Here is a 26,424-nt window from a genome sequence, read left to right as displayed (position 1 = left end):
TCGATTGAGCGGAAAGACTGCCGCACCATAGGCAAGGTTGAAAAGGTTGTGTAATGGACGAGCAAGCGTCGAAGAACAACTGCGCATGACAATTATTGATATGCCATCCGGACCCCGGGATTTATTTACGTAAGATTCTCAAGAACCCTTTTAACTCCACGAGTTCGAAAAAAAAATTTGGGGCATGGCGCCAGACAAATTTTCAATTGAAGGGAGTGGTTGATTGCTATCCGGCAGGGAAGAGTTCCCTGCAAATATATCAGCCTACAGGTTAGCCTCATCAACCGGGTCAGTGAAGTTTGGTCATCCTCAACAAGATTTGGAATAGATGAAGAACTACCCTTTACCCTTTTCACGAACGACCAAAAGCTCTTTCTTCCTCGTGTAGAAGCAGGAACCTTAGTACGCCGACGCTGTTCGTAAAGAAATTTTTCGCCCCTAAGCACATTGGCACACGAAGATATTGCCTGCTTGCGCAGCAGTTCATCGATCCAGAGGACCGATCGCCGCGGAAACGTACCGGATTGTGCTCAATGAAGTCCTTCATCGGCCTCCTCAATGTACAACAACAACAACATTAGACATTGTTTATTTATTGGGTTGCCCAAAAAGTAATTGCGGATTTTTCATATAGTCGGCGTTGACAAATTTTTTCACAGCTTGTGACACTGTAATTGCATTCTTTCTTCTGTCAGTTATCAGCTGTTACTTTTAGCTTGGTTTAGAAAAAAAGTGTATTTGATTAAAGTTCATTCTAAGTTTTATTAAAAATGCATTTAATTTCTTTTACAAAATCCGCAATTACTTTTTGGGCAACCCAATAAAAGCGCCAATAGCTCGCCTTGTCATATCGACTATCATTGGCATTCAGTATATAGCAAAACTTGGTCTGACACTGAGACTCTCCACTCGATACCGCTGATTGTCCAGGACAGCAATAACTGTTACTCCGTATGGAGCATTCCACCATCCGGCACCTGTGGACGCACCCAGTAGTCCCGGCTAAGCTTCTTGTGATAAAGATGAGCAGTATACAGATCGGAGATCAAAGATCCAGACCGTGTGGTGCTCTTGGTTAACCCGTGCCGTATGTATTTAAGATAATCAACAGTCACTTTTTCTCGAGTGTGCTTCAAAGTCAAACATAAAGTCTTTGAACATATGATTACAGATGGGATAACGAGTCGCAATAATAATTTTAGATTTTATAACAAAAATCTCAGGTGCAATCAACGATTTGAAGCGAAGTATTTAAATAGCCTTCATTCAGACTCTATTGTATATAATTTTGTAAACCCCACATAATCAATTGTTCACTGATATCAATACCAAATGTCTATCAAATGTCACAGAATTGATTTACTACTCTTCTCCGGGCACATTTGACATTAACCTTAAACCCCACACATAACAAATTGCGAAATGTTATGGCACAATAATTGCACATAAAAAATGTTACATAAAGCATGTAGCATACCTGTGGAAGGTGGTCACCCCATCTCCCACCTCCAGCAACTGTTTAGCGGATATTAAAGAAACAATCTCAGGGATTTGCTAAAAGTTTTGTAATGAAATTATGGGACACTTAGTAAGTCATGGTTAGGCCAATCAGAGTACGGGTCCATTTCACACTACACCACATGCAGGAGGACGATCCACTAGTGCAGGCATTGTGTCACTCCCCAGAAGCTATGTTGCCTTCTCTTGCAAACATAAAGTGATGATGGTTACAAGTTATTCTCCGCATGCTATCTAGTTCTCTGGACCAATTTTAACACCTCTTTAGTATGGTTTTCTTGGGTGTCGAGCATTGCATGCGGAATAGCGTCCTTAGGGGCATTCATGTTGTTCACTGGCTCTCATTCACAACAATCTTTGTTACCATTGTCATCAGCCTCTCATCATTGTCTGGATAAAAGTCTATGAAAGGAAGACAAAGTGTGGTTACAGGTGTTGCCTTAGTTCGAGTGCACGCATTAGAGACAAAGCAAAGGAGAGAGAAAGTTAGGCATTGCTGGCTATAAACTAAATAACCCCGTCACTGTTTGTGGGTTAATTAGATTTTCATCCTTTTCTTGTATGCCTAGGGCACTTTGTAGTGTCGCGTCGCTTTTGTTTTAAGCAAACATTTTTTGCTTTAGCTTTTGTGCCAGGAGTTGTGCTGCTTTTTTCATAGAAAGGGCGGATGGTGAAAAAATGACCCTTGGGTTAAAAACCACCCACCGCTTTCTGATGGTCTTCACGAAAGTCATATGGTGGCAATTTGGGACAATGTCACTAAATTTTCGATTTTCATGTTCCATATTTTAGACACAATATGGCAGCAAGAATGGGAATATATGTGATAATTGTTGCCATGTAATTCTGAATTATGAGCAAATACTATTCCGATGGTTGGAATGATTTTTTATGTTAGTTGGTAGCTATATCAGGTTATAGACCGATTTGACACAGTTGTTCGAAGTCATAAGAGAACACTATTTGCAAAAATTTCAGCCAAATCTAATGAAAATTGCGGCTTCCAGGGACTCAAGAAGTCAAATCGCGAAATCGGTTTATATGGGAGCTATAACAGGTTATAGACCGATTTGGACCGCACTGGACACAGTTTTTAGAAGTCATAGCAGAATGCTACGTGCAAAACTTTATCCAAAATTGATTGAAAATTGCCGCTCCCAGGGGCTCAAGAAGTCAAATCGGGACATCCGTTTATATGGGAGCTATATCAGGTTATAGACCGATTTGAAACGTACTTGGTACAGTTGTTAGAAGTCATAAGAGAACACTATGTGCAACATTTAAACCAAATCGGATGAAAATTGTGGCTTACAGGGGCTCAAGAAGTCAAATCGGGAAATCGGTTTATATGAGAGCTATATCCAAATCTTAACCGATATGGCCCATTTACAATCTCCAAACACCTACATCATTATTAAGTAACTTCGAAAAATGTCAAGCTGCTAGTTTTACGCGTTCGACCGCTACCGTGATTTCGACAAAAGGACGGATGGACATGGCTAGATCGAGTCACAATGTCGAGAGGATCCTGAATATATATACGTTATGAGATCAATGCCCCAATCCTATGGTGGTGGGTATAAAAACGGATTCCAACTATATTGATGAATGTGCGCACTCTTTACAGAGAGGGTGTAGTATACGAACTGGCGAATTTATGTGGAGAAATACAGACGGAAGACAAGGACGAACAGAACAAGTATAATTTCTACGAGCACCTAGAAGGACAAAAAGACACAACAGGTGGCAAGGGCATACTCCACTCGGCTGACCCAATAGCTTGAAGAAAGCACTACCAGTCCCGATAGTATAGCAGCGCAATGGCAAACTATTATCCACTCCATGGCAAGAGCCGCAACATCTGTACATGGGTACCAAAAGTCTCCCCTTGGAACCCATTATACGACAAGTGGTGCGAAAAAGCTACTGAAGCTGTAATGATCTACCATATAATGGCCCTATTGGTGCCATGCTCAGTCTTGGGGGCGTTCTTCCTCCAACAGAAATGTCGTAGACAAAAAGACAGACAGATGGAAAGAAAAAGTATAAATAGGCGTGACACTAGATGTCATCGGTCACATTATATATCACACTAAGGGGAGGGATGGCACCATCGACATTTCGACTCAAATATGGATATTAAAATCGTGTTGCGCTTCCCGCTGGGTAATTGGACCCAAATTGTAATACCATATTCGTTTTCTGGTCTCCAATACCCTTATTGTGCTCATCACACAATCTATAAAAATTTTAAGAAAATCGGTTCAGCCAAGTATCATATAGTAATAATGGGTCTAATGAAGTTTTTGAGGTGTGGCGTGACACCCTATATTTCTATTTGATTTTGTATGCAGATTCGAAATCTACTCCCGAATACCTTCCATTTGAGCCCCATATTGAAATGAACGTCCAATATATCTGTTTGGGGGAGTTTTGGTGTTGGGGCGGCCCAATGGGTACTTAGACTCAAATTTTAATATCATCTTCGTATTCTACACTCAAATAACTTTCATTTGATACCTATATTGTCCCGATGGGTCCACTTTTGATTTTGGGTTGTGTTTTTGGCATAAGGAGGAGGGTCCATCCCCCTTCCGATACCAAAAAATTATGTAGCCTATGTTTCCTTCCAAACCAACCTACACCATACGCGAAAATTTCGAGAAAATCGGTTCTGCCGTTTTTCAGTTTATACGGAACACTATATACGTGATTGGCTAAAGTGCCCATTTTGGGCGTTTTTGGGGGGGTGGAGTGACTCCCTATACTTCGACATGAATTTGTATGCCAAATTCGTTATCTACTCCCGGATACTTTTCATTTGATACCCATATTGTCCTTACCGGTCTACTTTTGATTTTGGGTGGTGTTTTTGGGGTAACGGTGGAGGGTGCGCTCCCTGCCGTTATCAACAAGTTATAACTCCAGTTCCTACTTCCTGACCATATTCATAATCTACTCCCGAATACCTTTCTTTTGAGTCTTATATTGTCATGGTCGTCAAATAAACCTACTTTAAGGGGTTTTGGGGCTGGGGCGGCCCCCAGGTACTTGGACCCAACTTTTATTATGAAATTCGTACTCTACTCTTGAATACCTTTCGTTTGAATTCCATGTTGTCCCGATTGGTCCACTTATAGTTGTGTGTAGTACCTTTGGGGTAAGGGGGAGGGTCTGCCCCCTCCTGATATCAAAAAATTATATAGCCTACGTTTCCTTCCAGACTAACCTACACAATATATGAAAATTTCAAGGTAATCGGTTCAACCGTTTTTGAGTCTATACGGAACAAACCGCCAAACAAACAAACACAAATTTAATTTTATATATAAGAAGGTATGAGATCTAAGTGTTATTCGGGCGAAATAAACATAGGAGCTATATATTCAAATCTTATCCGATTATAATAAAATTTTGCATATATGTTTAGATGAGTAACAAAACAATGCGTGCCCAATTTTATGCAAATCGTTCGAAATTTGTTGTTTCTACGGCCATATAAGTGCAAATCAGGCGATACATATATATGAGAGCTATATCCAAATCTGAACCGTTTGAACAACAAATACGACCTGAACTTTGATTCAAGAATACAAGGACTCACAGACGGACATGGCTAAATCGAATCCGAAAGTAATTCTGAATCGACCGGTATTCTTATCAATGGGTTTAGCTCTTCTCCTTCTTAGCGTTGCAAACAAATGCACAAACTTATAATACCATGTACCACAAGGTGGGTGTAGGGTATAATGACATGGAATTGTTAGAGTAAATGAGATTAATTCAAATGCAGTGTTGCAATGTTAACAGATAAAAAAAATTTATATTAGGGTGCAATAAAAACCAAAAGGATTATAAAATATTAATGAAAATGTCTTATTATCCTGAACTTATTTCTACTTCTTATATTAAAATGACATAATAAAATTTAGTAAAAATGACTACTAAATAGGACATGTAGATAAAATGACAAATTTGGTTTTTTCTAACCGAGCATTCAAAATCGCTTAAGTTCGGCCGAGCCGAATCTTATATACCCTCCACCATGGATCGCATTTTTCGAGTTCTTTGCGCGGTATCTCTTTTTAGGCAAACAAAGTATAATGAATAAGAACTGTTATGGTTTTGGAGCTATATCAAGTTATAGTCCGATTCGGACCATAAACGAATTGAATGCTGAACATTGCAGAAGTCATTGTGTAATATTTCAGTTAATTCGGATAAGAATTGCGCCTTGTAGAGGCTCAAGAAGCAAAATCGGGAGATCGGGTTATACGCGAGCTGTATCCAGCTCTAAATCGATTTCAACCATATTGGACACGTATGTTGAAGGTCATGGAAGAAACCGTTGTACAAAATTTCTGCCACATCGGAAAATAATTGCGCCCTCTAGAGGCTCAAGAAGTCATGATCCCAGATCGGTTTTTATGGCAGCTATATCAGGTTATGGACCGATTTGCGCCATACTTAGAATAGTTATTGGAAGTCATAACAAAACACCTCATGCGCAATTTCAGCCAAATCTGATGAGAATTGCGCCCTCTAGAGGCTGAAGAAGTCAAGACCCCAGAAAGGTTTATATGATAGCTATATCAAAACATGGACCGATATGGATCATTTACAATCCCAACCGACCTACATTAATAAAAAATATTTATGTAAAATTTCGCGCACCTGGCCTTTCTCCTTCGAAAGCTAAATCAACTTGAAATGACATTACGATCACGAATATATATACTTTATGGAGTCCTAGACGCATATTTCGAGGTGTTGCAAACAGAATGACGAAATTAGTACACCCCCATTCTTTGGTGGAGGGTATAAAAATAACAAGCATTGACTTACCACATTTTATCCCACGCTGTCATCTGGCCAGTTGACGATCTTTATTGACATGGTAGTTAGGTATGGCAAATTAGGGTCAACAGTTTTGAGATGCTCGAGCACAAATTGATAATTCTATGGAAGCCGGTTGTACATACCGGATTGACCCGATGAAGTCCTTCATCGACAAGGGCTGCCGTGTCAGTATACAACACACAGCTGCAACAACAACAATAAAAACAACAAATTAATAAATTTGGATATGTGTAGTAAAGTTGGGTGAAATCTTAATCTATTTCGTGGAATTAACTCCTATTTGAACTCCATAAAGACTAGTATTGACGATATAGTGAAATTTGATTTTATGTAAACTTTTCTTGATTAATATTTATTAATTTTGACTAATTTTGATTTTTTGCCTACAGACCTATAAGCCGTACGTCCTTTCTACTCAAAACCATGGAACGTATTGTGGACACCATTATAAAGATTAGGACTCAAAGCGAACTGCTTTTGAAGCCAAAACGGAAACACTGGCGGTATACATTGACATCGAGGAGGTTTCTAACAATGTGCGGACCGACACACTGGTCCAATCCTTAGACCAGTTCCCGATGGACCCGGTCCTTAGAGACTGGATAAACTAGATGCTAAGGAAAAGTTGGATAAATTGTGTGTCCCATGACATAAATATAGGGGAGAAAGTGGCACAAGGAAAGCCACAGTGGGGGCATTTTACCGCCACTACTAAGGGTGACCATCATGTATGTCCTATTACGGATGCTGACTGAGGAGGGATTTGATGCAGGCATATCCTCCTGCAGAGACAAAGAAGGACATCTGGTCACTGAAAGGATATGGATATGCAAAGAACATTTTTTCCAGCTGCTGGTATCCGATGATGGTGGCCATGAGTATACCGCAGGGACAATCTCTGATGATTATATACAATGTGTACCAAAAATTGCAAATTTGCCCAAAAACATTCCACTATGGAACAGGGACAAACTTCTCACATATCAATGAGTGCTGTCTGATTCAAGATTAAGCTCAAAGATAAGGGGCCAGCTTTTTATAGCCGAGTCCAAATAGCGTGCCGCAATGCAACATCTCTTTTGGGGAAAACTTTTACATGGCTGCCATACCAAATGGTACAGTACCTCAAATGTCCCATTAGAAGGGGATAACTACCGCTGAAAATTTTTTCTGAAGTTCTCGCAAGGATTTGAACCTTTGTGCTACGGTGGCCCACATATACGATGTGTACCAACTAGTCAAAACGATGTCCACGTAGCAGTAATCCGGCTAAAAAACAATGAGGCAGCAGGAGACGATGGGTTGCTGACTGAACTATTTAAGACCGGAGGGGATAAGGCATATGCAGCTGCTGATAAGACGTATGCAGCAGCTCGTCTGCGCAATTTAGCTAGAAGAACGCATACCTGATTATTGGAACATCAGCATACTATGTCCCGTACACAAGAAAGGGGACAAAACGATTTGTGCCAACTACAAAATAAAAAGTCTCCTTCCCATCATATACAAGATACTATTGAGCATACTGTTTGAAAAATTTAATAATATAATAATTGGGCCCCATCAGTGTGCTTTTAGACATGGTAAGTCCCGAGAAGGACAAATCAACACCTACCATCTTTGCGTTAACTACAAAGCCACCTACGTTTAAAGCTTTTTCAAGTCATGCCTGAGTTTGGTGTCCCTGCGAAACTGATACGACTTTGCACGATGACGCTTGCTGATACATGCTCCTCATTTAAAACAGGGAATAACCTCCATCGACAGCCCCATACGTAAAAAGTTATTTCAAGTCATGTCTGAGCTTGGTATACCTGCAAAACTGATACGACTTTGCTCGATGTCGCTTACTGATACACGCTCCTCATTTAAAATAAGGAATGACCTCTCCCAACTGTTCAATATCAAAGGAGGTTTCAGACAGGCAAACAGCCTATAGTGTGATCCCTTTAATATCCTGCTGTAGAAGATTATACGAGATGCAGGTGAGAACTATCATGACACATTACTCACAAGAGAACACATGCTACTCGGCTAAGCCGACGTCATCAACATTATAGGTCGGTCACCGGAAGTAGTCAGTGTCAGTGAGAATGGGTCTGGCAGTAAATGGAGATAAGACGATATGGATGGTTTCAACTCCCAAAACGCCTTGTACAACCGAGCAGATAAAGAAAATGGAGAAAGTTGGGAACCAGAACTTTCAGTTAGTCAGTTACTTTATTTACCTCGACATCGCCGTAACCGAAACGAATGACACCAGTTTTGAGATAAAGCAAAGAATAGTTTGGAAACAAGGCCACCTCTCGATAGACGAAGATTACACAATACAAGACACTTATACTACCCGTGCTGTTATATGGCTCTGAAGCATGGATACTTCTGAAAGCAGAGGCAGAGGCAGTGCTTGGAGTATTTGAGAGAAAGATTCTTCGTTAAATAAAGGGTGATTTTTTTGAGGTTAGGATTTTCATGCATTAGTATTTGACAGATCACGTGGGATTTCAGACATGGTGTCAAAGAGAAAGATGCTCAGTATGCTTTGACATTTCATCATGAATAGACTTACTAACGAGCAACGCTTGCAAATCATTGAATTTTATTACCAAAATCAGTGTTCGGTTCGAAATGTGTTCATTCACCGTAACGTTGCGTCCAACAGCATCTTTGAAAAAATACGGTCCAATGATTCCACCAGCGTACAAACCACACCAAACAGTGCATTTTTCGGGATGCATGGGCAGTTCTTGAACGGCTTCTGGTTGCTCTTCACTCCAAATGCGGCAATTTTGCTTATTTACGTAGCCATTCAACCAGAAATGAGCCTCATCGCTGAACAAAATTTGTCAAAATTTGAACACATTTCGAACCGAACACTGATTTTGGTAATAAAATTCAATGATTTGCAAGCGTTGCTCGTTAGTAAGTCTATTCATGATGAAATGTCAAAGCATACTGAGCATCTTTCTCTTTGACACCATGTCTGAAATCCCACGTGATCTCTCAAATACTAATGCATGAAAATCCTAACCTCAAAAAAATCACCCTTTATATTGACCAGTTTTCGTTAATGGAGAATATAGGCGACGTATGAACCACGAACTGTATGACGACGATAGCATAGTTACACGCATTTAAATACAACTGCTGCGTTCGCTCGGTCATTTTGTCAGAATCGATGAAGAAGCTCCAGCAAAGAAGTCTTTTGAAGGCAAACATGGTGGCACACGCAAACTGGAACTACCAAGAGCTCGATGGAAAGATCAAGTGGTGGGAGATCCCTCGAAACTATATGTCAAATATTTTAGAAGTAGCGCAGAAGATCGAGGCTCTTGGAACGCTATTATACGGTCGGCAAGTGGAATAAATGTTCTGTCATAGTTAAATATAGTAAAAGGAAGTAATATTGGCTAACAGATGCTACTTTAGAATAAGCAAGCAGCTGAGGAGCAAAGCCACCTCTCAACAGACGAAATTAACATTATACAAGACACTGACACTACACCTGCTGTTGTATGGCTCCAAATCATGGGAACTTGCAAAAACAGATGAGCGAGTACTTGGAGTATTTGAGAGAAAAATCCTTCGTAAAATATATGGACCAGTTTGAGTTAATGGAGGATATAAGCGCCGTATAAACCACGAGTTGTATGAGCTGCATGACAACAATAGCATAGTTAAATGCATCTAAATACAACGATTTCATTGGCCACGTCATTAAAGAAGAACCCCCAGCATAGAATTCGTTAAAGGCGATCACGGTGGTACACGCAAACCGCGACAACTAAGAGCCCGATGGGAAGATCAAGTGGTGGGAGACACCTCGAAACTTTGTCAGAGATTTTAGAAGGAGCGCAGAAGATCAAGGCGCTTGGAACGCTATTCTACGCTCGGCTAATGGGACAAATGTTCTGTCATTGCCAATTAACGTAATATTGGCTAACAAATGCTACTTTAGAATAAGCAAGCAACTGAGGAGCAAAGCCACTTCTCAACGGACAAAAATTACAATATACAAGACACTAATACTACCCGTGCTTTTGTATGGCTCCAAATCATGGGAACTTGCAAAAGCAGACGAGGCAGTACTTGGAGTATTTGAGAGAAAAGTTCTTCGCATAATATATGAAATGGAGTATATAAGCGTCGTATAAGCCACGAGTTGTATGAGCATAGTTATAGTGACGATAGCATATTTAAACGCATCAAAATACTACGGTTTCATTGGTTACGACATGGATGAAGAGCCTCCAGCATAGAAGTCGTTTATAGGCGATCACGGTGGTTCACGCAAACCGCGACGACTAAAAGCCCGATGGGAAGATCAAGTGGTGGGAGACACCTCGAAACTTTATGTCATAGATTTTAGAAGGAGCGCAGAAGATCGAGGCGTTTGAAACGGGTTCGGCTAATGGGACAAATGTTCTGTCATATCCAATTTAAGTAAGGAAGTTAGTTAGTAAGGCTTCATCCACCAAACAGTAGAAGGAATTCAGACTCGCAACGTTAACCAGTGGGGGATTTGATCAATCGGGAACAGCCATATCTTCATGCCAGGCCAAAGATGGTCAAGGCCGCTGATGAAAATATAATACTTTCTCATTTCAACGACTTTTGACCTTGAGCCCTTCTGCTATTTGGCGTCATCGAAAGCCGCGAAGAAATCGTCCTCGCCTTTTCCAATAGCTTCCAATAGAGCACGGAGAATCTTCTCTTCGATCATCAGCCATCTTTTCGAGGACATCCGACCTTCAGAATTGCTTCGGACCAGGATAACCGCTCGTAGTTCAGGTGCTGATGGCAAACTGGTGGATTTCTTGGCACGTTTGCCATCAGCCGCTTTCGTATCGCCACATCGCTGCCGCTTATTCCCTGGATTGGGCCTGTCATTTGGGTGAGATACGCCTGTCAGCGGAGAGGCGCCCACTGTAGCGCAGAGGTTAACATATACGCCTATGAAGCTCAACGTCTAAGTTAGAACCCTTGCGAAAACATTATAAAAAATGTTCAACGGTGGTAAACTCCTCCTGATGCTGACGATATTTGTGAGATATCATGCTATGGATAGAAGCCGTGTAAAAATGTATTCTCCAAAGATGTGTCGCACAACGGCACGCAGTTCGGACTCTGCCATAAATAAGAGGCCCCTTATAATTGAGCTTAAACTTGAATCCGACAGCACTCACTGATATGTGAGAAGTTTGCCTCTGTTCCTCTAATGTTCCGTAATGTCCATACGCAAATTTGCATTATTCTTACCGGGAGATTAGGTTTATGTGGCAGTCTGCCATCAGACTCACTTAGACGTTTTCGTCCATTGTGATTTTCTTTTTTCATGTAACCAACACGCAGGGGATGTCCCCTATATATGAGGTGCATTGCGTTGGCAATTAGGAAATTTAAGAGTTGGATGGGGGAAAGAGTGTGTAGTGTTTATTGATATTAGTCTTCAATTTCTGAACGTCAATGTCGGTGGGAAGACATTAGCCGGAAGTCGATTCCACATACAAATGGTTCGGGCCAAAAATGAATTTTCTCGACTGGCCAATCGATTACAAACGGGTGTGAGTTCCTGGCAAGTCTTGAATTCGTGATGAACATCCTAACGTCAGGGATAAGAAGACGAATATCCCTGGAACACACGCCATGAAAATAACGATAGAGCAATACAACGCTACCCACATTTCGACGATGTTCAAGGGAAGCAAAAGAGTTGGATACCCTACTGTCCCCAATCAACACCATCGCTCTCCGTTGAACCCGGTCAAGTAGCTCCAAGGATGATTTTGAAGCTCCTGTCCATATATGAGAGTTGTATTCCATCCTCGGCCTGATGTAGGTAGTATAGATATTGAGAAGATCACAAGAGGTGAAAAAAGCCCAAACACTTGAATGCTACTTTCGACACTTCGAATACGTGTTTTGACCAACGGACATCACATTGTATCTTTGTGCCCAGAACATCCAGAGCATCTGACTGTTCAATATCTATACCGTCGATAAATATCGACGATTGAAGTGCGTTGAAGTCTACTCTGTTCATTCTACCCCACTCGGAAATGGCCAACAAATCCTGGGAGGGCGTCTCGTCCATAATGCGCCTCCTGTTCGCAATTTCTTGAGGACTGGGCCTATGGTCGAATTAATATGAATGACACAGACTACTGTCATCGGCAATTGAGTAGACTGGATTCGAAGTCTGACCCAATAGATCGTCAATGAAAAAAAGAAAACTGGAAGGGGAAAGGACAGAGCCTTGTGGCACACCTGTGGTCAATGTATACTCATCTGATGAGAACCCATCTACAACAACTCCTATAGTGCGATCTCTGAGAAAGCTCGATATAAATCGAACCAAAAGCGACAAGCTTGTTAAAAGTGCGCTGTGCCAGACCTCTTTCAAATGCCTTGGAGATATCCAGAGCCACGACCTTACTCTCACCAAACTGGTGGATAGAGCGACTCCATCGTTCCGATAAAAATGCCATTAGGTCTCCCGTAGAGCGATTTCTGCGCCACCCATACTGTATGTCGCTAAGAATGCCATTGAACTCTAAGTATCTGACAAGATGATGATTAACCATACTCTCCATAGCCTTGGATAGCGCGGAGCATATCGCAATTAGCCGGTAATTCGCAGGGTTGTTCGCCCCACCTTTCTTGGGGATGGGCTGAACGTTTGCAACCTTTGAACGCGCTGGGAAAACATCCGCACGCTAAGCAAGGTTGAAAAGTTTGCATTGTGGACGAACAAGCGTCGAAGAACACTTACAAAGCACAAGTGTTGATATACCGTCCGGGCCCGGAGATTTATTAACGTCGAGATCCGCAAGGAACCTTTTAACTCCAAGTGTTCGAAAGTATATCTGAGGCATCGAACTAGGAACACGGGGAGTGGTTGATTGCTAAACGGCAAGGAAGAATGTCCTGCAAACATTTCAGCCAGTGTTCACACCCGCTAAGTCAGACAGGTTCTCAAAGAAATGAGAACCTAAAGTGGAACTCCTTCTAACTGCTAGTGTAGGACACACACACAGAAGGTGTTCTATAGTCTCTTATTCTTAGATATCCCCACAGCTTCTGCCAAAGTCGTTGCCGTCAACCTTCAGTCTGTCAGCATGTTTTCCGATTAGACAGTGACCTGTCATGATGGACACAATGACTGAGACGTGTGTTCTAGGAAGTGATAGCAAAGCAGTAGACCTCTTCAAGTTCAGATCAGGCCACATAGTTTTGGAATGCTCAAAGACCCCTCTTTGTGACCATCTATCATTTGTTGTCCTTCGGGCCTGGTCCTGAAAACTAAGCATACATGTCGCTAGTGGCATACCCACAGATTCCAGTATCCCTGGAATGTGTAAGGTAGTTCCTAGTCTAGCAAACTCGTCTGCTTTAGAATTTCCTGGGATTTCTCTGTGGCCTGGAACACAGAACAGGTGAATATTGAACTGTTCAATCATCTCGTTGAGTGATCTGCGACAGTCAAGGGCGGTTTTTGTGTTCAGATATACGTTCTCCAGGGATTTAATGACTGCCTGACTGTCTGAGAATATTTTTGTGCCAATCGTCGTAATGACATTATATCTTAGCCACGACATCATATCTTGCAAGGATCTCTGCTTGATGCACACTGCAATGGTCGGGTAATCTTTTCGATATGACCAGTTCTAGATCTTCAGAGTACACCCCAAAGCCCACCTAGTCGTTAAGTTTTTTTATGTAACTTGTGTTTCCAGGTATATGGTAGTTCCAATCGGTTCTATCAGGAATAGTGGTACAGTACATTTTTATCAAAAAGCGGCTCGGGTAGAGTGTTATCCACACTGCCTGGAACATCCTTATCACTCTTCCTGGCAATGAAGGGCCTCGGCCTAACAGTTGTGTCCCTTTCTGGGCCTGGTTTCGTCTGTATCGTTTGTACCAGTTTTCATGGTAGTGTTAAGGTTGATACCTGTTCTGGTATCGTCTTATGTAACAGAGGTCACCATACAATGTAGACGATGACCTCTTAAAATCAAAGAATCTTATCATAAAAAAATTAAAATCTACACCACTCTTCTTTACAAAAACAAATTTTAAAATGAAATTTCTTCTAAATCAAATTTAGACAACTTTCATTAAATTACAAAAAAAAGCTTTCAAACTTAACTGTCATGTGTGCCCGCACATTTATAAAAAGCTTTTTGAAGTTTCATTCTCATATTGTATCACTCGGTGTGCCAGTAGTGAACAGCTGTTTGTAAAAGCACATGTTTGTAAGCTCAAAACTTTTATTCACAATACCTGGTTGAGCTTTACTATCGTCGCATCATCATCATCATCACCATCATGGTCTTGGACAGCGTAGCTGTCATCATGAAAGACGCCGCAAAAACATGTGTTAACTGAAACTTGTCTCTAGCATAATTTGGAGCAGCGCAAGTACGCACCATGAGAAATGGAGTACTTACAGTCTTGTTTACGAAGGGGGCTTAAACAAAAGAGAGTTACACACAACAATGCTCTTTCTTATGCTCTTCTCTGCTGCTGCTGCTGCTGCTGGTGCTGCTGCAGTTTGGGTCTGCCCCAAGAGGGGTGGCAAATGAGCACTTTGCAAACATTGAACGTTACGAATCACCACAACTCACAATTCAGTTAGAATCTGCAGCAGCGGTTCAGTTGCTTTCAAGCGGCGGTGTTGTGTACTTGTGCTAGTCGGAAAGTGTCTTTAGCGTGGTGTGCGAATTAACCGGTATTAACAACAACTACAACCACCAAGCAAAAAATATACTAAACATTGACAACTGAGTGGTTAATGTTATTTTTTTTTATATTGGAGAACCCAACATACGGTACGGTGTGATAATAATTTTCAAGCCCAAGTCTCCCCATACGCTGGAGTCGAGTCATAAAAAAATTAAGTGAATAAATAAATAAGTAGAAGAAAAACAACAACAACAACAACAAAATAAAGTGAAATTAAAATTATGTGCTGAATATTTATTTAACAGTTAAATGAATGCCAAACGAAATAGAGCAGACAGCCGCAGCAGCATCATCTGCCAATTGTGCGAGTTCATGATCGAGTCTTTTGCAAATTTTCAAATGAAATAAATTAAAGGTGGGTGTTTTCCAAGTTTTTTATTTAATTAAAAAAGTTAATTAGCGCTTGTTTGGCAAACTGCTTTTTTTACTAATTGCCCTGCATTTGTGAGAAAATTCACCACAACGTCCACCCACTACAGCGACAAAAAAAAACAAGAATATGAAAAATTCCGGAAGTGTAAACGAAAAATTTCCCAAAATACAACAGACAAGGCAGTAGAGCAACACCATCTACCATCCCTTTTTGTATTTATTCTCCTTGGGCGTATTTGTGTGTGCTCGTCTGTGTGAATCTGTGTCTGCGGCAGTGTTTGTTTAAAAGTTCGGCAGTTGTGTATGCTTGCGTGAATTGTGAATACGTTAAGAGCTCCCTGTAGTAGCCTGAAACAGCCGGCGTGTAGTTGGACTGAGTTTTTTTTAACAGTTATTTTGGTTTGAAATCAGTGTTACCATCTGTCTTCCCTATTCTTATATAACTGGGATGGGTTGTAGGTTTTTTTAAGGCTCGGCCGAAAATGTTAATATCCTTGACCAAAAAAAAAAAAAAAAATGTGATGCACCTTTCACCTAACTATACTCCATATACGTATTAAAAAATTATTTTAACGGTATGAATGTGAATTGCTGCAGATTATTTTCTTTAATTCCTTTAATATGAGAGATTCCTTTATACGAGAGAGATTTTAACCAAGATTTCAAAGATTTCAACCAAGGCAATTCTAATGGAAAATTTGGCAAGGTGCGTTTAGAGAAAGCTAGGTTAGTTGTGAGAGGCCGTGACTCACTTAGACTTTTTCGTCTATTGTTATACCACAGGAAGAAGAAGATGACTTCCAGTTCCTACCGTTGAAGCATCCAGATTGCTTTAAAAAAGCCCAACCACTTGCCAATATTGACATCCCTTAACTCAGACAAGTTATTAAAGAACTGAAAACCTTAAGTGAAACTCCTTCTGCCTGCCAGTGCGGCACCCAACCACCCACACAGCAGATTTTCTACAGTCTCCATTGCCTTGATGTCCCCAAAGCTACTGCAGAAGTCGTTATGTCTGACTGTCATAACGGTCACAATGACTGAGACCTCTATCTTAGCCAGCGGTAGATTACATGCCGCTAGAGGTATACCTAAGAACCTACAGTTCCAAATCTTGCAAGCTCATGTGCTCTACAATTCCCTGAGATATATCTGTGGCATAGCACCTAGAACAGGCGAATTTTGAACTATTTGGCCATCTCGTTAAAGGATCTGCGAATTTCGATGGTGGTTTTTAAATTCAGAAATATGCTCCCCAGATATTTAATGGCTACTTAACTGACTTAGAAGATGTTTGTGCCAATCTTACTTCTTTAGTTGCAAGAATTTCCGCCTGGTACACACTACCATGGAGGCCACCGTGGCGCAGAGGTGAGCATATCCGCCTATGACGCTGAACGTCGGGGTTCGAATCCTGGCGAGACCGAAAAAAAATGTCAGCGGTGGTTTTCCCCTCCCAATGATGGCAAGATTTGTGATGTACAATGCCATGTGAGAACTTTTCTCAAAAGAGGTGTCATACTGCGGCACACAGTTCGAACTCGGCTATAAAAAGGAGGCTTCTTATCATTGAGCTTACATTTGAATCGGACTGCACTCCTTGATATGTGAGAAGTTTGCCCCTGTTTCTTAGCGGAATGTGCAAGGGCAAAATTTGCAACTTACACACTACGGTGGACGGGTATCAGGACGGTGATCAGGTCTAGTTCTTTAGAGTACACCCTACAGCCTACCTGGCTGTGTAGTTTGGAACCATCCGTAAGGGACGCGTAAGGGTCCAGGTGCAGTTAAGAATGCAGGGTGTGGACGATTACTCCTTAAATTCTTAATTAGCTGCTGCTGCCGAAGTTCCTTTCTTCACCGCTGGCGCACACCTTAAGCCCAATCTAAGCGGATGAACCACCCACACAGGCCATATTGGGTCCTGTCTGGACCTCGTCCCCTCCTATTTTGATGGTGACAGGGTGATTTTCAGTGATTTCCAGCAATCCGCCAGACTTTAGAGATTAGGTTGATAGTTTCTCAGCCAAGTTTCATCAACAACTTCTGAGTGGTCTCATGACTCCCCAACACCACCGCTTCTATACACCTGCATCTTGCTAAATCCGTAGGATACAACTACTAGTAAAGGTCTGGGAGACAGCCTGTACGAATGCTGCATGTCTCCGATTGCGATCAGCCTCATCCAATTTACTAATCTTCCAGTCGGTGGTTAAAAGACCGTTAGTCTCCCAAGTATGGACACAGTATCTAAAAAACTCCTTGACACACATGCATGTTCGATTGATAGATAAGTAATAGTTTCCTTCTTGACTAAATACAATGCTGCATCTGGCCAGATCTTACCAATCTTTCTGAGGGTGCAACGATACATGTCAACTAAACGTTGATCCCCGAACGCAATTAGTTTGTATAGGGCCCAATACTAGCCTCTATCGTCACAAATTGGAGGAGGCCCAGGCAATTCCGCAAGGACGTCGGAGTATACAGATGTCAGGCTATTGACTATTCCACTCCAATTGTTCCTAAAAATGCAGCCCTGTTCTTCTCCCTTATCGACAACTACCATCATCAAGCTGTCCTTAGCAACATATGCAAAGACTCTTGGACCCATATTGATATTGTTCGCCTTAATTCTTTAGGAGATGGGATGCCCTCCGGGTGACAAAAGTCTTATGACTGACTGCTGTGCCGTATCCTTTGGGACAAATCGGTTAAAATTTGTATATAGCCCTCATATAAACCGATTCTCAGTTTTGCCTGCTTAAAAACCCTAGAGGGTGCAACGATACAAGTCAACCGAACATTGATCCCCGATTGCAACTAATTTGTGTAGGCTCCGATAGCCTGCATCGTCACAAAGGAGGAGGAGAACCAGATCCACAAATATGTCGGAGTATGCAGATGTCAGGCCATTGACTATTCCTCTCAATTACACTCAGTTATGCAGCCATATTCTTCCCCCTTATCAACAACCACCATTAAAAACATTGCGACGTTACCGAAGGTTCTTGGACACATATTACCATTATTCGCCTCAGTTCTTTTGGGAATGGAATGCCCTCCGCCTGACCACAGTCTTTGGACTGAGTGCTGTGCCGTTTCCTTTTGGCGTAGACTATGAATCTCCGAGCCCAATCAAATGAGCCTCATTCCTTATCGGCGTGAGTTTAAAATATGGCATATCGCTTCAAATTTGGATATAGCCCCCATGTAAACCGATTCCCAGTTTTGACGCCTTGAGCGCCTAGAGACGTCAATTTTTATTCTTTTTAGTTGAAACTTGGCACAAAGACTTCATTTTTGACCACTATTAGTGACAAGTATGATCCGAATCGGTCTGTAAAACTGATATAGCCCCCATACAAACCGATCCCCCTAATTGACATCTTGAGCCTCTAAAAGCCTCAATTTTTATTTCAATTAGTAGAAACTTGGCACAAGGACTTGGGTTCTGACTTCCAACATAAGTGCTGAGTATGATTCGAATCGGTCTCATACAAACCGATCCGCCGAATTGACTTCTTGAGCCTCTTGAGAAACCCCCATTTTCATCCGATTTGGCTGAAACTTGTCACAAGGACTTGGGTTCTGACTTACAACATCATTGGCGAATATGGTCCGAATGTGTCAATAAACTGGTATACACATTATATAAACCGATTCCCTGATTTAACTTCTTGAGCCCCTAGAAGACCCAATTTTGCAGAGATTTGGCACAAGAACTTCTGTTTTTAATTCCAACATCAGTGCCGAGTATAATCCGAATCGGCTTATAAACTTATATAGCCCCTCATATAAACCAATCCGCCTAATTGACATCTTGAGCCTCTAGAAGCCTGAGTTTAGATTTCATTGGGTTTAAACTTGGCACATAGACTTGGGTTATGACTTCCAAAATCAGTGCTGAGTATGATCAGATCGGTCTATAAAACTGATATAGCCGCCATATTAACCGATCCCCTGATTTGCGTGCTTGAGCTTCTACAAGCCTCAGTTTTCATCCGATTTGTCTGGAACTTGGCACAAGGACTTGGATTTTGACTTCCAATATCAGTGCCGAGTATGATAGGAATCGGTTTATAAACTTATATAGCCCCCTCATAAACCGATTCGCCGATTTGACCTCTTGAGCCTCTACAAGCCTCAGTTTTTATGCGATTTGGCTTAAGGACTTGGTTTTTGACTTTCAAAATCAGTCCGAGTATGATCCGAATCAATTTATAATCTGATATAGCCCCCATACAAACCGTTCCCCGTTTTGATTTCTTGAGTGCCTAGAGACCTCAATTTTTAAAAATTTTATCGAAATTTCCCAAAAATGTATTCTTTAGAGAAAATTTCTTCTATTTTACGTCTTTAGAGAAATCTTATATTGGCAACACTGCTCCACCAACCAAACTTCATCAAAACAAATACAAATCTTAACTCTCATCCTTAGGCTCTCACTTTCACTGCTACTCGCTCTCTCTCTCCCTCTCTCGCAAAGGCTCTTCCAACTCACAACTTCATGGGGGTAAAGAAATTTTATGGACATAACTGTAGTAAAATTCAATTCAGTTCGTGTGCGAATGCAGTTGCCTACAAATTGCTCTTTTAGTCGTTTCTCAACGTACTCGCACTCAAGAGTGTGTGGAGAGGAAGTTTTTCGTTTTCTGTTTTGATTTTAGCTGACAGTAATCACTTGAACCAGAAGAAGAGTAACGACATCAGAGGCAATAGCAGTGACGGCTACAGCGACTGCGACAGCGCAGTAACGCAACAACAGGAACAAGACCAAGCGACAGCAGCAACAAATACTAACGCCAAAGTAAAGTAGTATCGCACAACCGGGTTGACGACCCATGTTCAAAAGTAATTGCATTAAATACCTGTGGGCTGTGTTTGGGTGTTATGTGGTGGCCCAAGCAAACAATACACACCACACCAACACCCCCACAAACAATCACCGGCTACGAACAGTAAGCCTCATTCTTTTCACTCGTTACTTCGTACTTTTGTTCATTTGTTTAGTCTAGCCTAGCGGCTTTTCCTACCAATTTCGGACTCAACATTCAGAATGGCTGACAACAATAACAAGGGTCTTGTTTATGCATAATTCTGGCATTGTACCAGGCCACCATGCCATTATCCACCACTTTTCCCCCCTTCTGGATGGATAAAGATACATGCCACCACCTATCGTTGAACATGAATTCACACATTTACAAGCATTTTATGTTGTTTTCGCATTAATAGTAACAACCGACCAACAGTGGTTACCCGACATCATTCGAGTTCCAAACGAAGCAACAACCTAACGGCTGTTTGCTTGTTCTACATGTTCTGTCCGTCCGGAAGTGAATGTGTGAAGTGTTAAATTAACGCTTCAGTTAACTAAAAAACAATCTCAATTGAAAATCGTTCTGGTGTAACCATCCATCCAAGCAACCCCAAATGGGGAGGGCTAGAGAGGGACGACAGTAGGGCAGAGTAAAAAAGAGCGAGTGGGAAAGGAAGGCCATTAAACTAAAGTGACAACTAACAAGGCAATACCGTTATCACATTGCTGGCCACAACCAAACCGTAACAACCTTTATTGAGGAGTCAACAATTAATTTGTCTATCATTGATGTGCATAAAATTGAGGACATTATCGAGATTTTCTGGATTATTTGAAATATTTATGAAATAATGTTATTTAAAATGAAGCAGCGGGTGGCTTACACCCAACTATGCTTCTGATTATTTAGTTCGAATGCAAATTAGACCAACTGGGATGGGAAAAATATATTCTTGCAAAAATTTCAAAGACAAGCAATGTTCATAAATAGATTAAGTTTGGGAGAAGACCGTAGCGCAGAGGTTAGCATGTCCGCCTATGACGCTGAACACCTGGGTTCGAATCCTGGCGAGACCATTAGAAAAAACAAAAAATTTCAGCGGTGGTTTTCTCCTCCTAATGCTGCCAACATTTGTGAGGTACTATGCCATGTAAAACTTCTCTCTACAAAGAGGTGTCGCACTGCGGCACGCCGTTCGGACTCGGCTATAAATAGGAGGCCCCTTATCATTGAGCTTAAACTTGAATCGGACTGCACTCATTGATATGTGAGAAGTTTGCCCCTGTTCCTTAGTGGAATGTTCATGGGCAAAATTTGCAATTTTTGGGAGAAGACCAAACTGCAAACAGTTCTTAGACCTTAGCTTATTTTTATATGTTATTAAACGTTTCTTTTTACAATTTTTTTTACGTCTATGGTCACCGTCGTAGTTCGAAGAGCGGCATTCTGACAGATCTGTATTTTATTCCACTTCGTGTTACAGAGCAGACGCGACCGCACTGGCGCTGCATAGCTTAACACAGACCGGTCAATTGCTTTGTACGTGGTCAACAAGGTTTCTTCGTCAGCACTGCAAATGCTGCCGGCAAGTGACTTAAGGACCTTCTTTTTACAATACTTTTGACTCTATCACAAATTGGTGTGGCATGTGAGGAGCATTTGTAAGAGAAGTCAAATGTGACACCAAGACACTTGATGGTCAGAATTGTCACTCCATCGAGTGAAAATTCTTTCAGCTTCCTACGCACCTTATGTGTGCATGTAGGGAACAATGTGGCTGAAGATTTGGCAGATATCTTGCAGTGAAATAAGAGGCACGTTTAACCTACCACAGGTGTCATCAATAGTAGGGGATCCATGATCATACAAACGTCCGCATATGATACGATCTCTATGACGTCTGGAGGCGTTGAAATGTATGATAGGTAGAGGTGGAAAAGTGCCGGAGATATCACCCCGTCTTGCGTAACTTCCTGTTTGACTCTACAGTGTTTCGATTTCTTATTCCTATATTCCACAAATGACTGGCGACCACACAGAAACTTCGCGACCCAGAGTTTCAGACCTGGCTGTAGGGACGTATTGGCGACGTATGACATGACTGACGAATGCCTTCCTATAGGTGCAGTGCCACGCGAACCGCCCTGTCACATGGCCTGGGCTGATTGAAGCCACGGCAAATGTGTGCGGTGATAGCATGCAAAGCAGTTGTTGTGCAATGAAGTCTTCGAACCAGGCTGGGGAAGAGTAGTCCCTCAAGCGTCTCGGCTACTGGTGAGAGTAAGAAGTTTGGTCTGTACGACACCCCCTTGCTCTGGTCCTTTCCAAGATTCAGCTCGCTGGTTCTGGGGCTAGTGCGGTGCGTGCTACGAATCCCATCACGTTCGTCTGCAAGTTCCACTGGGGGCTTTCGACCGGCTGGTATAAAGCGAGCAGCTGTTGCGTTAATCATGTCTCGGAATATCCTCCCGGCAACTAGCACATTTTAAGTGCGTGTCAGTTCGCTGACGCGGCGATTGATGTTCTCTCTGAAGCCGACCCAATCGGCCTTCTTTTGATTGATGCTCTGGCGCTCAGAGGGTGGTCGGTCGATGGTGAGAATTATGGTCCGATCCATAAGAAATAACGGCTTACCAGATTACGTCACTCAATAGATCAACGGATGCAATGTAAATATCTGGCGAGCTGCTACACTTCCTCGTAATGCTAGTCCATACTTGGATACAGCTGCCATATGTACGAATCTCCTTATTTAAGTTTGTAGAACCATAAAAGGCGCATTAATTAACTGACTGGTCTGAAATTTCATACAATCAATTATATTAGACCCTTACATATCGTTCGAGTATATGGTGAAGATCGGAGTATGTTTAGATATAGCTGACGTTTAGACCAAAATTCTGTTTTACCGTTTTGATCAGTGAATTGTATTGGACCCCTCGTCGTCTTCGCCGCGTTTGGTCCAAATGGGACCATATTTTGCTATGGGCTCTTAAATGATTCATTTTTCACCACACTATGATGGAAAAGTGGGTAAAATATATATTCCAGGTGGTGGGTATTCAAAGTTCGGCCTGGTGCGTCACCGGTTTTATTTTGCAAAAATCGAGCTCCACTTTAACCGATGAATTTCTCTCCTGGACCCCTGTGCGTCCATTTGTAATATACTATAGATAGAAGGAGCTGTATTTAGCTAAAACCTACATCGGACAGCACTCGTTAATATGTGAGACGTCTCTTCGCTGCTCTTTAATGGCACTTTCGTAAAAAATATTTCTTTTGAACAGTTTTACCACTAATGGATAAAATGCACTTTCTTTATAGAAACTTCAAACATTCTTGATGAATATTGGTATAAAAAACAATCCTTGAGATCTTTATTTCGAAGAAATTCCGTTTCCTATTTGCATTTTTTCCCATAGTCTTTTTCCTTTTTAACGAGAAAGGGTTACTTATCCAACGCTTTCGCAAGTATCCAGGACGTCATTTTAATCCTAGCCGCAACAAATGTTCCTGCGGTTGGTATTAGCGAAAAATAATTTTATAAAACTAAAAATAGTGAGCAGATTAAGTATGACAACAAAGGAATACCTTCTGGCCTTTCTCGGTGAGCTGCCTTGTAAAATCCATTTTCCAAAAGCTACCTCTAATTTCATTTGGCTACGCCTCCTTACTGCGTACAACTAAATCAACCATTCAACAATATTTAGGCAGGGGAAATGGATAAATGCGTCCATTAAGAGAGGTGTTAGCCAAAGGGGGAGAAGCAAACTTGGTCTAAATGAATCATTGAAATTACTTTTTCAAAAATACTTTTCAAAAAATGTAAATCCAACGCTGTTCAAGCTGTCAAAGTCTGTATCTAATTTTATTATCCAGTGCTTTCAAGGATACCTCTCAGCCTCTCTCTCTCTCTCTGTGTGGTCACAGCTTTAATGGTCATTTTCCCCCTTCGAAAAATGCCTCTCTTAATGAATGCATTCATTCATCTTGCCTGCTTTAATAATGCTATAATGATGAATAATAAATGAAGGATACAGGTGGCGTATGATAAATGCCTGTGGCTAATGTACTGTTGCGAATGATTAATTTTAATTAGGGCATTATAAATTAATGAATTATTCGCAACAGATAAAAGGTGGCGAGGGATGCGATGTAATAACTTGGATAAAAATTTTATATATTAAATAATAATAAATCAAATCAGCCTCTGACTGATCAACGCCCAGCCCAAACGGCTAAAGTTAGAATCATGAAAATTTGCATAAATGTTGGTCTTGGGTCATAGGCACGGGATAAGATGGGATTTGGTAAAATTCGTACGTTTAGGTACTAAAAAGTACGAAATGGTATATATTTGCTATAGAAGTAGAATTTTGAAATTTGACTTAAAAGACAACTGGTGCAAAAGGATGAGGGTGTACAAAAAAATGGAAAAATAGTACTAGTAACGAGAGAAAGCGTACGATATGTACCGCAATTGGTACAATATTGTACTTTTTTTACAGATGTAAAGAAAGTACAAAATTTGATGAGTGACAAAATTATCTTTTATCTTTTTTTGATGAGTGACAAAAATATCTTTTCAAAGTTCGTACACTTTGGTACCAAAATTGGTACCATTTTGTACTTCCTGTTCGGATGGAGCATGAGGTCCGAAATTTGACATGTAGAAATATATGATGGGTGGCTAACTGGTCTGTTCATTATTCGCACATTTTGGTACCGTTTGGTACTTTCATTACAGGTGGATCTACAAATCTGTAATTTGGCATGTAGATACAACTAGGAAATATATGATGGGTGACAAAATGATCTATTCAAAATTCGTACATTTTTGTACCAAATTGATACCATTTGGTACTTTATTTAAAGATGGAGCTGTAGGTCTGAAATTTGGCATTCAGATACAACTAGGAAGTATATGATCTTTTTACAATTCGTACATTTAGGTACCAATATTAGTACCATTTTGTACTTCCCGTTCAGATGGAGCTTAAGATCTGAAATTTGGCATGTAGGTACAACTAAGAAATATATGATGGGTGGCTAACTGATCTATTGATTATTCACACATTTTGGTACCAAAATTGTTACCATTTGGTACTTTCTTTACAGGTGGAGCTAGAGGTCTAAAATTTGGCATGTAGGTACAGCTAAGAAATATATGATGGTCGGCTACTAACTGGTCCATTCATTATTCGCACATTTTGGTACCAAAATTGGTACAATTTTTCACTTTCTGTTCAGATGGAGTTTGAGGTCTGAAATTTGGCATGTAGTTACAACTAAGGAATATATGATGGGTGACAAAATGATCTATTCAAATTTCGTATATTGTGGTACAAAATTGATACCATTTGGTACTTTCTTTAAAGGTGAAGATCTTGATATGAAATTTGGTATTCAGATACAACTAGGAAAAATATGATGGGCGACTATGATCTTTTTTACAATTCGTACATTGAGGTACCAATATTAATACTATTTGGTATTTTCTGTACAGATTGAGCTATAGGTTTGCAATTTAGCATGTAGGTAAAACTTAGAAATATATGATGGACGACTAAATGATTTTTTCACAATTCGAACATTTTGGTATTAAAATTAGTACCATTTGGTAATGTTTTATAAATGGAGCTAGAGGTCCAAAATTTGGCATCTAGGTACAACTAAGAAATAAATAATGGATGACTAAATTATCTATTCAAATTTCGTACATTTTGGTACCAAAATTGGTACCATTTTGTACATTATATTCAGATGGAGTTTGAGGTCTGAAATTTGGCATGTAGGTACAACTATGAAATAGGGGTGTAGGGCGGGGGCAGCGAAGCGGACCACCGCGATGCTACTAATAATAATAATTGCAGCTGACCGATACATTTTTGTGGACAAGTTTGAGAAGCTGACTAACGTTGCCAGTATTAGTATGGTCAAAAATACAGCACAGGAAAAAGGTTTGATGTTCTTGCAGATGTTTGCATAGTTCTCGAACATTTCCTCCGTTACTTGATTATGGAATCTTTTCTATTTTCAATAGAAATAAAAAACCATTAGATCTAAGTTTGGATTACATCCTGTTAAATTAATAATACTTTTTTGG

The 26,424-nt window shown here is 40.8% G+C and overlaps 1 protein-coding gene across 1 annotated transcript in view; it reads left to right on the top strand.

Annotated features, from left to right (window-relative positions):
• Positions 1–14,975: 14,975 nt before the first annotated feature.
• Positions 14,976–26,424, top strand: part of LOC106088270 (kelch-like protein 17) — a 119,286-nt gene continuing 107,837 nt past the window's right edge. Inside the window, exon 1 of the mRNA XM_059368923.1 lies at positions 14,976–15,478. The gene's annotated coding sequence lies outside the window, so the exon portion shown is untranslated. The remainder of the gene's footprint in view (positions 15,479–26,424) is intronic.

Source organism: Stomoxys calcitrans, chromosome 5, assembly GCF_963082655.1.
Source record: "Stomoxys calcitrans chromosome 5, idStoCalc2.1, whole genome shotgun sequence".
Classification (NCBI taxonomy): Eukaryota; Metazoa; Arthropoda; class Insecta; order Diptera; family Muscidae; genus Stomoxys; species Stomoxys calcitrans.
The sequence above is the reverse complement of the archived record's forward strand: the minus strand, read 5'-3'. Positions and strand labels throughout refer to the sequence as shown.